General features: G+C 36.7%; 1 protein-coding gene and 1 long non-coding RNA gene across 2 annotated transcripts in view; both read right to left on the reverse strand.

Annotated features, from left to right (window-relative positions):
• LOC133539460 (uncharacterized) overlaps positions 1 to 5,159 on the reverse strand; it is a 101,822-nt gene extending 96,663 nt beyond the window's left edge. Inside the window, exon 1 of the long non-coding RNA XR_009803389.1 lies at positions 4,614 to 5,159. This is a non-coding gene — a long non-coding RNA (uncharacterized LOC133539460). The remainder of the gene's footprint in view (positions 1 to 4,613) is intronic.
• A 3,521-nt stretch (positions 5,160 to 8,680) lies between these two features.
• Positions 8,681 to 14,799, reverse strand: part of rbms3 (RNA binding motif, single stranded interacting protein) — an 807,584-nt gene continuing 801,465 nt past the window's right edge. The window contains exon 15 of the transcript XR_009803506.1: positions 8,681 to 9,101. The gene's annotated coding sequence lies outside the window, so the exon portion shown is untranslated. The remainder of the gene's footprint in view (positions 9,102 to 14,799) is intronic.

The raw sequence follows: 14,799 nt of genomic DNA on the forward strand, positions 1-14,799 counted from the left end.
GGACAGTGGACGTTTGAGGAATTCAACTCCATATGCATTGAGATTATGACAACAATTGGTATCAGCGCTCACCTACATAGTTTTCTCTAGAACAGGGGTCGGGAACCTTTTTTGGCTGAGAGAGCCTGACAAGCTAAATATTTTTAAAAAGTATTGCCGTGAGAGCGATATAATACATTTTTTTTAGAACACCGAATACAACTATATGCGTGGATTTTTAAGAAAGACCAACATTTTTGGGGTATAATAAGTTTCTTATTCTTTTTAATAACATTGTTATTCTAAGGCTAACCAAAAATAAATAGAATACTTTTAACCATTAATGCAACTTCTTGACAGGAGCGGTAGCAACCGGATGGATGGATGAAAATGCATGAGAATGTTTCATGTTTTGAATGTTATTTTTGACACTGTGATTACTAGCGGAATTATTCATTACTTATCGTGTAAAGCAATGTCAGCTAAGATTTATCCGAGAGCCAGATGCAGTCATCAAAAAAGCCACATCTGGCTCTAGAGCCATAGGCTCCCTACCCCTGCTCTAGAATGATGAATTGATTTACGTGGACCCCGACTTAAATAAGTTGAAAAACTTATTCGGGTGTTACCATTTAGTGGTCAGGTCTAGGAGCTGTAGCCTGGAATGCCAGGTCTCCATCGGTTTTAAAACAAGTTTTTTTTTTTTATCTTTAGAAGACCCTGGTCTGAAGACCGGAGGCTGCGCCCTGAAGAGTAGGGGCATAGCTAGTCAGTGATGTACTGAGGGACCCCACCATGCAATGCACGGAATGTCAGGACTAAAATGTTCAAATCTTAAAAGCATGTGTTAATCACAAAGATTATTATTTATTTAACACATAAACCTTAGGTTTAGGTCAGACTGATTAGAAAAATAAGTGCTAACCAGATATATTGCATGAGAAGGGACTCAGGTAAGTGACAACAAATACATTTACATACAATATTCTTGAGCTAAACAAAATATATTAATCATCAATCAATGTTTATGTATATAGCCCTAAATCATGAGTGTCTCAAAGGGCTGCACAAGACAACGAAATCCTCGGCTCAAATCCCACATCAGAGCAAGGAAAATAGTGAGAGTCCAGTCCAGAGTAGATCTAACATAATAGTGAGAGTCCAGTCCATAGATGATCTAACATAATAGTGAGAGTCCAGTCCGTAGTGGATCTAACATAATAGTGAGAGTCTAGTCCATAGAGCAGGGGTGTCAAACTCAAATACAGAGTGGGCCAAAAGCTTAAACGGAACAAAGCCGCGGGCCAAGGTTGAACAAATTAAACTTTTAATAGGGAACCAAACAAGTTTTGCATTAAATATGGAACAAGCAAGCCTTATATAACTTAAGTGACATGCAAAATCCAGTTTCAAATAATAATAATAATAATTAAAAAAATATCAATGGCATATCAAATAAAATTTAAATAAACATTTTATGCCTTTTTCTCTATTTACAATCTTCTGAGGTAAATATAATTTTTTTTCCACAGGCTAATAATACATTTGAAAATAAAATAACAATAATGAATGAACCAAACATTCAAGCCTGGAAGTAGCAAGAGAAAATGCATGAATAAAACGTTAATTATTGGTCAGTTTTCTGGAAGTTTCCCAGAAGAGTTAGTGCTGCAAGGGGTTCTGGGTATTTGTTCTGTTGTGTTACGGTGTTCACCCGAAATGTGTTTGTCATTCTTGTTTGGTGTGGGTTCACAGTGTGGCCCATATTTGTAACAGTGCTAAAGTTGTTTATACGGCCACCCTCAGTGTGACCTGTATGGCTGTCGACCAAGTATGCCTTGCATTCACTTGTTCGTGTGTGTTTGTGTAAAAGCCACAAATATTATGTGACACGCCGTTAGTATGGAGGAAAAGCGGACGTGACGACAGGTTGTAGAGAATGCTAAAGGCAGTGCCTTAAATGCACGCCCCCAATATAGTTGTCCAGGTGGAAATCGGTAGAAATTTGGGAGAATGGTTGCCTCGGGAGTTTTTCGGGAGGGGCACTGAACTTCGGGAGTCTCCCGGGAAAATTAGGGAAGTTGGCAAGTATGAGTATTAGCGGTGAATTCGGTGTTACAGCGGCACCGACGCTGTATAACACCGGCGGGCCAGATCTAATGCTGAATTGATATTGCCTCAAGGGCCAAATTAAATTACCCGGCCGGCCAGATTTGGTTCGCGGGCCAGAGTTTGACACCCATGCCATAGAGAATCTAACATAATAGTGAGAGTCTAGTCCATAGTGGATCTAACATAATAGTGGGAGTCCAGTCCATAGAGGATCTAACACAATAGTGGGAGTCCAGTCCATAGTGGATCTAATATAATAGTGAGAATCTAGTCCATAGTGGGGCCAGCAGGAGACCATCCCGAGCTGAAACAGGTCAGCAGCGCAGAGACGTCCCCAACAAACCAATAATGAATATGTTTTTTTAGATAAACAGTCAGTAAAAAGAAAATTTAAAATTTTCAGAATAGTTAAATTTGAATCACAATTGTATACAAGACAATGTACAAGATTCCGTATAAAGATGAAATTGAAGAGCCATGGTTTATCTTGATATTAACAAGTAACACAAGCTGGACGAAGTGGCTGGGTAAAGGAAAGTCTGGGCTTCTCAGCTTAGGCTGCTGCCCCCGTGACCCGACCTCGGCTAAGCAGAAGAAATTGGATGGACATTTGTTAGTGTTGATGCTAGAACGATATTCCATTTGGGGTTGCTTATTGCATGTACTCACATATTGTATTCATATCACACGGACAGTGTCTGTGCGGATGACCAAAATTTCACTTACAAGTTCTCTTTATGTATTTTTTGCTCCTGAAAATACATCTGGCCGTCCTTTCCCATAATATCTTTTTTTTTTTTTTTGGAAAGTGTTAACAACTAACTACTTGGAATACCAAATTTCTAGACTGGATATGGTACCCCACCTTATTAGTGTGTGTCATCTCCAGAACTGGAAAACACAAGTGCCCACAATGTGGAAAAAGAAATGTAAAACTATTATTTCGATCACATAAGTGTATATTTTTGTCGCCCTGGTCCGTGATTACTTTAAAACAGGCATGGTTACCATTTTGAGCAAAAAATAAATATTAAAGAGTCACCATTCACAGTCTTCCATAGACTCCATAGCCTGTGTTTGCTCATGCTCTTTTCACATTCCCTTAAGTAGGCTGACCATATTCTGAAATCCCAAAAAGAGGACACATATATGCACGCCAAGGCCGGGACTAGGTGAAAATTTGCCAATGATACTTGAACTTGGTTTATAAATAATGTATTTATTTAAATAAAACACTTTTTCTCCTCTGTTGATTGTATAACAAAATAAGTCACACTTATATTATGTAACATTCAGAGTTTTAGAAAAAGTACAGAGGTAGCAATATTCAAAATAACCTCTTGTATATAATATACACATTAATAATGCCTCAAAACAGGTTAATTATATTTAAACAAAAAACAGGTAACAGCCCATTCTTTAAAATGTCTCTTCTCAGTCTAGTGGACCATTCTAATGTAAAAAATATAAATAATGCTTCAAAACATTTGAAACAAAAACAGATGTTCTCAGAGAATACACCATAGGTGAAGAGTATTTCACAAATCAGTTAAAACAACAAAAACAGAGGTAGCATTTCTGAGCCAAGTATTTTAGGCTTCTGTAAAAAAAATAAATAAATAATAATAATAATAATAATGCAGTCAACATTTAAAACAAAAAAAGGACCTGTCACGCCAAATTTCTTCTCCCTACAAAAACCTTCCCACCCCATTTACTTCCGGGGTCATGATTAATACAGACGTTTTGTTAACGCTATATTATAAAAATATAACGCTATATTATAAAAATACAGACGTTTTGTTAACGCTATATTATAAAAAGATTTAAAAAACAATTTACAAACACAAGCTATGGGATGACATAAGAGGAAACGTGACCCCGGAAGTAAATGCGTCATCCCATAGTTTGTGTTTGTAAATTTTTTTAAATTTTTTTTTTATAATATAGCGTTAACAAAACGTCTGTATTTTTATAATATAGCGTTATATTTTTATATCATAGCGTTATATTTTTATAATATAGCGTTATATTTTTATAATATAGCGTTATATTTTTATAATATAGCGTTAACAAAACATCTGTATTAATCATGACCCCGGAAGTAAATGGGGGGGAAGGTTTTTGTAGAGGGGAAGAAATTTGGCATGACAGTCCTTTCCCGGCAGAACTCGAACCAACACTTCCTGTCAACAGCATCACCTGCCTAATTTCCCCGGAAGTCCCGCCCCCAGCCATAGCCTTTGGCTAACACCCCGTAGCCAGCCGCTACAATATTTACAGCTAGAATTCACCAACACGAGTAGTATCTATACGGTAACTTAACCCTGGACGTACATTGAAAATACACGCAACCCTAATTCAAAATGCCGAACAATTGAGGCATTTAAAAAAAAACGCCCGGACACCCCCGCAAAAGAGGACATGTCCGGGGAAAAGAGGATGTATGGTCAGCCTACCCTTAAACATCTTGGGGGAAACATCAGTAGAAGAGGAAAGAAAAGAGAATACTAGCAGCTTACCTTCTTTTTCTCTAATTTTTGATCGGCGGGTCTGCTGTTCTTCTCCGCAGGTTCTAACTTGGTCTTTCTCCCCCGATTTGCCAGGATCACATTTGGCTTGAGTCTTTTACAAACTCTCACCTAAAAGCCTTGTTCAAAGTAGGAATCATTCAAACAATGGCTGGAAACTGTACTCCTCTCACTTGGTCCGTCCCATTGTGACTGGAAAGGTCTGTACTTTCTTCACATTCCCGTCATTTAGAACTTCTTTAGTTGTATTGCTACAACCTGCAACAATTCATCTGGCCTTTGAAAATATCATCATACAGGATGAAGATGCTACCAAAAGACATTCTATGCCATTTGAAATTGCCTCCAGTTGATCAATTGTCTCTGTTTTGGACTTTTGTGGATTGTTATTTTTTATGTTTGAGTGTTTCCTCTTGTCCAATGTTCTTATTTTGGGTCCTCTTCCTGTTTTTGGTTTCTCATCCTGTGACTTCACAACTGCTTTGGAGGGTTGTACTCCTCACCTGCTCTTGGTTGGCAATTAGGAGGCTCACCTGTCCCTGTCTGCCAATCAGGAGGGTGTTTTTTTTTGCCCTGCCTTACCTTACCTTACTTTACCTAGCACTGCTTTTGTTTTCCTTTACATTTTCACCCGAGGTGCACTGCTTGTCCCAGGCCATTGCCATTTGTTTTTTGATACCCTGTAATACAAAACTGATACTATCTGTTTTTAGCACTTTTTAAATGAAAAAAAAACCAAACAATATGGCTTTCACTTTTTTGTAGGCGGCCCTTGATACTTTTGACATTTTGAGCACTCCTGAACTAAAATATCAAAAGTATCGATATTTTGATTTGAGGATTGATATGAGAGCATAAAAGTCGGGTATCGGCGGTGTTGACATTTCAGTATCAACCTGCACATCACTACTAAAAAGTCAATGCGCTCAACATTATAAAACCCATGATCTACTTTTTAAGCTACATTTAAGCCAGTGTGGACATTTGGATGATGTTTGGATCAGAGCTGTTGACACTAGAGCAGGGGGTGTCCTAACATTTGGGCTAAGATGAAGTAGTCTTGTGATTTTTCCCACGCCTACATATATATATATATATATATATATATATATATATATATATATATACGATCACACACACAAACATATATATACACGTATATGCATATATACACACATACAGTACATGTATATTTATGTATGCATACATATATATACACATATACAAACCGTATATATACATACATATACACACGTACTGTATACATATATATATATTTATATAAACTCACACACACACATGTACAAATATATATATATATATATATATACATATATATATACACAAAACACGTATATATACATATATACATATTTACACACAAACATATATATTTATGTATACAGAAATATACAAACATACAGTATATATACATACATATATACATTCATACATATATAAAAATACATACATATATATGAATATATATACATACATACATATACACACACACATATATATATATATACATATACATACATACAGTACATACATACTTATTTATAAACACTTATATAGATATATACATGTATGTATATACATATTTATGTATACATATACAGTGTACATATATACACATTAATATATACATTAATATATACATGTATATACATATATACACATATATACATATATATACATATATACATGTATATATTTACATATATATACATACTTATATATACATACATACATATGTATACTGTGTATGTATATATATGTATATATTATATACATACACAGTATGTATATATATCACACACACACACACATATATATATATATATATATATATATATATATACATACACAGTGTACATATATATATATATATATATATACATACACAGTGTACATATATATATATATATATATATATATATATATATACAGTACATATGTATATACACACACAGTGTACATATAATTACACACATATATATATATACATACACAGTCTACATATAAACACACACATTTGTAATATATCTATATCTATATATATATTTCTATATATATATAAATATGTAAGAAATGTAAATATGTATATATATATATATATATATATATATATATATATATATATATATATATATATATATATATATATGTAGGTGTGGGAAAAAAATCACAAGACTACTTCATCTCTACAGATCTGTTTCATGAGGGGTTCCCTCAATCATCAGGAGATTTAAATGGAAGCATTCACATACAATGGTTTATATAGAGCACAGAGTGGGTGGGTACAAGCAGGCGTAGGGTGTGGTGATTGGCTCATGTGTTACCTAGGAGGTGTTTCCGCCTGTGGCGGCATGTTGAAATGATTTCACTGCGCTTGTTGAGGGATGATAGCTCTGGATGATATATAATAAACAGTTTCTCTTTTAAGCATAAGTTGCATCTTTTATTACCACTGTTGTAAGGTGTGCTGGATGCAAGAATTTGCCATGTTATTGAATATTCAACATTATTGTCTTTGAGGTTCCAAATGTGTTTGCTGAGTTCGGTAGAATTCTGCAAAGTCTGGTTTCTAAAGGAGGCGTTGTGATTATTCCATCTTGTTTTGAACGCTCCTTCGGTTAATCCTACGTACGTGTTGGAAGTGTTAATGTCCTTGCGTATTACCTTTGCTTGGTAAAGACATATATATATATATATATATATATATATATATATATATATATATATATATATATATGTCCTGATTGGATTATCCAGAGAATAGTGCTCGATACCATGGTAGAGTGCAATATGTATGTGTGGGAAAAATCACAAGACTACTTCATCTCTACAGAACTGTTTCATGAGGGGTTCCCTCAATCATCAGGAAAAAAAAAAAAAAATCTGATGATTGAGGGAACCCTTCATGAACAGTTCTGTAGATATGAAGTAGTCTTGTGATTTTTCCCACACCTACATATTGCGCTCTACCACCATATATATATATATATAAATATATATAAATATACATATATACATATGTATATATACATACACATATATGTCTTGTGCGGTGTTTACTTCTGTGACATCCTCAAAGTCACGTAAGAAATATCATGAAGATATATCAAGCAGCTAAAATGCATCAAACTGGGATAAGTTTTACATCTTCCTATCATGCACTCTAACAAATTTAAATGGGTGTAATTGTGAATGTTTTAATGGTGTTAGGACATTTTTCTTAACATCCACTAAAGTCAGTGAGCAGGTTGTGTAATGTGTGACCATGTGTGTTGACCTTTATGTCAGTTGCATTCATTTTCCTTTTGCACCATGACTAGGGATGGTTGTTTGCTTTGTGTATTGTAAGTGAATGCTGTGCTGTTGTACCAACATACCTTCAAGGGTAATTGATCTGATTGACTCATATTGTCCACCAAATGGCAGCAAATATGTAGCATTCAGAGACCACCTGGTGTTGAAGAGAGATGCTTTATTCAACTTGTGACGTGTTGCGGGCCAAATTGAAGGCTCTGGTGGGCCGCACTTGGCCCGTAGGCTGTAGTTTGGACACCTGCACTAGATTCAGACATGTGACGACCATCCCCGTTTGTCCCTTACCTAATCCGTTCCAAACAGTCCTAAGACTTCCACTTCAAGGCGTCAGCGCGGCCTTGAGAGCTCCGAGGCAATGGGCACCTGGCGTCCGCGACAGGGACAGCGAATTATTATGCTTAAATGAGAGCAAAGAGGAAGATTGATTGCCATCGATCCACTTCCTCCTACCAGCAGCCTCCTCCATCTTTTATGATGACCACTTTACACCCAATCAAGCGTGCCATGATGGGGGGGGGGGGTTCCCGTCGAGGGGCCGGGGGCCTTAGCTCCATTTACGAAGGCTGTAATTACGAAGATGTTGAGACACAAGGTCAACGTGGCGGATGATAATAATAACAGGCTTCCTGAGTGCGGGGTCCACGGGAGGAGGATGGGGGTGGCTGCATAATTAACGCTTTGAAACCATCTGTGATGCAAATTGAATGATGACAGCAATCTTTGGTGCTTTTTTTTTACACTTTTTTTTTTTTAATTGAAAGCTTCATCAGAGAGGAAAACAAAAGTAAACTGAATCAACCCATTTCACACCCACTGATGTACACACTTAAAGTTCCCACTGTGCAGCAGGTGACCACTCAAACAACAACCATGAAAAATAGCAACAGAAGTGAAAACAAAAGCAGGTAAATGTTTTAGTCATTTGGTAATTTTTTTTTTTTTCATGGGGATGAAACAGCAATCAGTACGCCTTCATCAAAAGTGAAGCGAGGCATCAATCAAGAAGTGGGAGGTCCCTGCTTGTGTGTGTGATGAGTTATTGAGCCTCGTGTCCGACTGTGAGAGACGGTGAAGCCAGGCGAGCTATTTTGTGCCGCCTTGTGGACAGCAGGGAAGAGATTCATATTCCTGGGTGCATTTCTCCTGGGAGGAAGGTGGGGGGTTATTTATTTTGCAATGCAGTCTGCTGAAAATAATTGAAAGCGCCACTCTATAAAGCAGGGGTCCACAAATCTTTTAACTCGAGGGCCGCACTGGGTTAAGAAAATTTGGCTGGGGGCTGGGCTGTATGCATATATACATATATATACATATATATACATATATATACATATATACATATATATATATATATATATATATATAGATATATATATATATATCCATCAATTGTCTACCGCTTATTCCCTTTTAGGGTCGCGGGGGGCGCTGGCGCCTATCTCATATATATATATATATATATATATATATATATATATATATATATATGTACACACACACATGTATATATATATATATATATGCATATATATATATATATATATATATATATATATATATATATATATATATATATATATATATATACCATCCATTTTCTACCGCTTATTCCCTATATAAATATATATATATATATATAAATATATATATATGAATATATATATATATATATATATATATACGTTCCTCACACACTAATTGACTGAAAGGGCGTGCACCTGCTGCGGCTCGAGCGCGCCCCTGCTGCGGCTCGAGTGGGCACCTGCTGCGGCTCGAGTGCGATGATTTCGTGTTATCGATGGGAAAATGCATTTATAGACAGTATGATTTTCCTCAGCGGCTAACAGACACAGAGAGTAACAAGCGGTAGAAAATGGATTAGAAAAAACAGATTTTATAAAACAAAACTAAAAATAAAAAACAAAACAACTAAATGTCTTTATTTTACTTGGGACTTTCGGGCCGTAGTTTGGGGACCCCTGCTGTAAAGCAACTAAAGCTGTGGTCAATGTTGGAACGGCCATAAAGCACGTTTGATGATATTCAAGTCTTTATGGTCGTCTGGCGGAAAATGTGGATAGTACTCCCCCCCAATTGAAGTGAAGTGAATTATATTTATATAGCGCTTTTCTCTAGTGACTCAAAGCGCTTTACATAGTGAAACCCAATATCTAAGTTACATTTAAACCAGTGTGGGTGGCACTGGGAGCAGGTGGGTAAAGTGTCTTGCCCAAGGACACAACGGCAGTGACTAGGATGGCGGAAGCGGGAATCGAACCTGCAACCCTCAAGTTGCTGGCACGGCCACTCTACCAACCGAGCTATACCGCCCCTATTGATCATGTTTCGTGTGTCAGGTAAATCTCACCAGATGGGGCTATATGAATTCGCTTCCTACTGTACGTCACATGAAGGACGGTCAATTCTGAAGAAGATTGGACTCAACAGAACTAAAGGACGAAAGGCAGCCTTTAGAAGACAGTTATTTTGGTCGACTTAACTCAAAAAAGGTATTTACTTGTGCCTTTCGCCTAAATCTTTGATAGAATGGCCGATAAGGACGGATTTTTCAACGTACAAATCTTGTACGTACGCAAATCTCTCTGGGTGCATTCTGTTACGTTTGTAGCTGCAGAAAGAAGGATGGAAAGTTGACTGCGAAAGGTAAGAGATGCTGGTTGGGTATCGACAAATGATCATACCAGAAGGTCAAAATGATTTCATGCTGCTCAGGAAGAGCTGCTACAGTAAAAAAACAAACAAAAAAACATGAACACAGACTGCGTATATAGAATACTTTATATTGCAGGTTTGCATTTAATCATCATGGGACATTTTATTGTATTGTCTTTAAAGAGGACATATATTAATAACTAATATGTTTCTTGAATAAACTGTCAGTAAAATTAAAATACAGCTTTACCACTTTAGTCATATTTTTTGTGCTTGAGGAACTTCTCTATACCTTTAACTACAAAATTATTCTGTTTGTGAAGTGGTGGGGAAGTGTATTACATAAAAGTCTTTAAGCTTTTAAAAGGGTGTAAAAACATTTTGGATTATTTTTTAATTTTATTTTATTTACCAATAAACTTCATTCCTGAACAAGAAATATAAAATATGCGATATTTGTATTTACATTTCAACCCTTTTGAAGGCCTTAATGTCACAATGTAAATAAACATATTTTAAGGAATATGGAGCGCACTGATATAAGCCACACTAACTACATATTGAAACAAAACAATATTTTTCATATAAGCCGCAGATAGATACTTTGTGAAATTACTTATTTACACAGATGCATTTTGTAAATGTTTACTTACATACCTTAATTGTAACACGGCAGTAAAACGGCTGATCAAACAAAACACAAGTCATTGTCACGGACCCACTATCTATGAAAGTTAGCTTTCTAATCAGCTGAACAGACTCAATAACTCCACGGTGACGTCTTAGTGAGAGTACTAAATAATTTGTAAAACTGAAACAATACAAAAAGAATGCCATTGTAAGTTGATACTAAGAAAGACACTCGCAAACATGTTAGCATAGTAGCTAATGCTATGCATGAAAACATACATCACACATGGGACGTTTTAGTAAGTATGAATCGTTGTAGTTGTATTGTAGAACTTGCAAGCGTTGAATATAAAACCCTTTCAAGCAGAAACACTGTGGATGGTTGTACTTCCGGTTCAAAGCATGAAAAAGGAAATACATTTTCAACCCTGCAGCACCTACAGCGAGCAAACTTGTCCAAAAGATGGCGCCATAGCAAAAAACAATAACATGTGTGATTTGAAAACCATTTGTCGAATACAAAACATTAGAGACAGACATCACACATGGCACAGTTCAGTAAGTCAAACATTTTTTTTTTTGAAAACTGTAAAACTTACGAACGTTGCTTTGAGCGATAAATGAAGAATGCATACGTGTAGAAACATTATGGACGGCTGTAAGACCGGACGGCAATTTTGCTTCCGGTACAGAAGGGCATTGCACCTACTGCAGTTGGCAAACTTGTTCAAAAGATGGCGCAATTGCACAAACTTATTCTGTGTTTTTTGCTCTTGTTATTTTATGCAAATTTGGGACATCAATTGATCAAAAAGTCTTTAAATGATTTAACTAAAAATACAAGCGTGGCATTTATGTTTAGGTCTTAAGTTGATTGAGAGATTGTAGATTGTTTTAATATCCATGCATTGAAGGGGTTCAATTATTCTACATTATGGTATTTTTTGGAACTACTATTGTGAAATAAATGGTGTCTATAACACAGCATTAAAACATGGTGCTTGATGGTCAAAGAAAAAACTACATTGCAAGAGCTTTCCACCTGCAGAGAGCAGTCACTTTGCAAACTTACAACAAAATACTGGACTCTAAAAATGCAATTGTCCTTTTTTTGAGTTGCTATTGCGAAAAATCCACTTGTCATATTTCATCTCTGTGGGTCATTTCTGATAAAAACACACCAGCAGCAAACTAATGCTTCTGTTTCTGCATTGATTCTCCATTAGCCAAAAATGATGCATATCTTCCCATTTGTGTGGTTAGTCCTCCCTCTCTCCTAATTCCATTTCCATTGAATTGTACTCCATTTCTGGGAATGGCCAACGTGCACATTCTCTATTATGACTCCTATTAGGACAATTCATGTCTTGAGAACGTTATAGCTATGCCATATCCATAAACCCGATAAACAGAGAATTGCTCTGTGAAAGAGTCCCTCACGCACACAAAGAAAATACCAAGCGTGGAAGACACGATTTTCACTTCCTCTATTAGACGTTTGAACCTAGAAGTGATCAAATGAATGAACATTTTATTAGAGAGATCAGCAAGCACCATGTACAAACTTGAACCCGGGCGTTCATTTTGCTAAAAAAAAATAATTAAACTGCTCAAAATGTCTTACCCAGTGAGTTTTGGCGGTCTAAGAACGATACCTGCTGAGGGCTAGCTTTAAAATGATTGCCAAAAGTGTTGCATTCAGCCTTTCAAGACATATACCATAATTATTGTATTTTCCGGGCTATAGAGCACATCGGTGTTTAAACCGCACCCACCAAATTTTAGAAAAACTAAATATGTTTACATACAGTGGACAAAAAAGTATTTTGTCAGCCACCGATTGTGCAAGTTCTCCCAATTAAAATGATGACAGAGGTCTGTAATTTTAATCATAGGTACACTTCAACTGTGAGAGACAGAATGTGAGAAAAAAATCCAGGAATTCACATTGTAGGAATTTTAAATAATTTAATCGTTAATTATGGTGGAAAATAAGTATTTGGTCAACCATTCAAAGCTCTCACTGATGGAAGGAGGTTTTGGCTCAAAATCTCACGATACATGGCCCCATTCATTCTTTCCTTAACACGGATCAATCGTCCTGTTCCCTTAGCAGAAAAACAGCCCCAAAGCATGGTGTTTCCACCCCCATGCTTCACAGTAGGTGTGGTGTTCTTGGGATGGAACTCAGTATTCTTTTTCCTCCAAACACGACGAGTTGAGTTTATACCAAAAACTTATATTTTGGTTTCATCTGACCACATGACATTCTCCCAATCCCCTGCTGTATCATCCATGTTTCCATTTTGGTACAAACTCAACTCGTCTTGTTTGGAGGAAGAAGAATACTGAGTTGCATCCCAAGAAAAAAGACCATATATTTTTTAAACTGATTTCCGAACTCTAAATGGGTGAATTTTGGCGAATTAAACGCCTTTCTATTTATCCCTCTCTGAGCGATGACGTCAGAACGAGACGTCACATCGGTACTCAACGCCATTTTTCGCTACCACATCACACGCATCGAGTCAAATTAGCTCTTTTTTTTTCAGTTTTTTCGACTATTTTCCGATACCTTGGAGACATCATGCCTCGTCGGTGTGTTGTCGGAGGGTGTAACAACACGATCAGGGACGGATTCAAGTTGATTTACGTAGAATGTGCATCGATTAGCACGGCATGCTAATCGATGCTAACATGTTATTTAGGCTAGCTGTGTGTACATATTGCAGCATTATGCCTCATTTGTAGCTATATTTGCATCCAGCCTTTCCCTCCATCCACATTTAATGCCAAACAAACAAATACCAGTCGACGGATTTAAGTTGCTCCAGTGTCAAGATATGCGAAAGTCCCTCGTTTGGTTTTTACCGGCGATGCTACGACAGAGATGGCCCAGAGATGACAAGAATGTCTGGATATCCTGCGACACTCAAAGCAGATGCATTCCCAACGATAAAGTCAATGAAATCACAAAGGTGAGTTTTGTTGATTTTATTGACTTATGTGCTGATCAGACATATTTGGTCGCGGCATGACTGCCAGCTAATCAATGCTAACATGCTATTTAGGCTACTTGTATGTACATTTGAAACTATATTTACATCCAGCGTTTCCTTCCACCCACATTTAATGCCAAACAAACACTTACCAATCGACGGATTTAAGTTGATCCAGTGTCAATGCGAAAGTCCTAATCGTTTGGTCTGCACATTTTACCGGCAATGCTAAGACGGACATGCATGGCCGAACAGCGTCAATAGCTATTCGCTCAATAGCTTCAGTTCCTTCTTCAATTTCGTTTTCGCTATCTGCCTCCATACTCCAACCATCTGTTTCAATACATGCGTAATCTGTTGAATTGCTTAAACCGCTGAAATCCGAGTCTGAATCCGAGTTAATGTCGCTATATCTTGCTGTGCTATTCGCCATTGTTTGTATTGGAATCGCTATGTGACGTCACAGGGAAATGGACAGTGGCTTAGGCAAATAACGAAAATCAAGCACTTTAAAGTTTTTTTTAGGGATATTCCAGGAC

This window comes from Nerophis ophidion, linkage group LG21, assembly GCF_033978795.1.
Source record: "Nerophis ophidion isolate RoL-2023_Sa linkage group LG21, RoL_Noph_v1.0, whole genome shotgun sequence".
Lineage (NCBI taxonomy): Eukaryota > Metazoa > Chordata > Actinopteri > Syngnathiformes > Syngnathidae > Nerophis > Nerophis ophidion.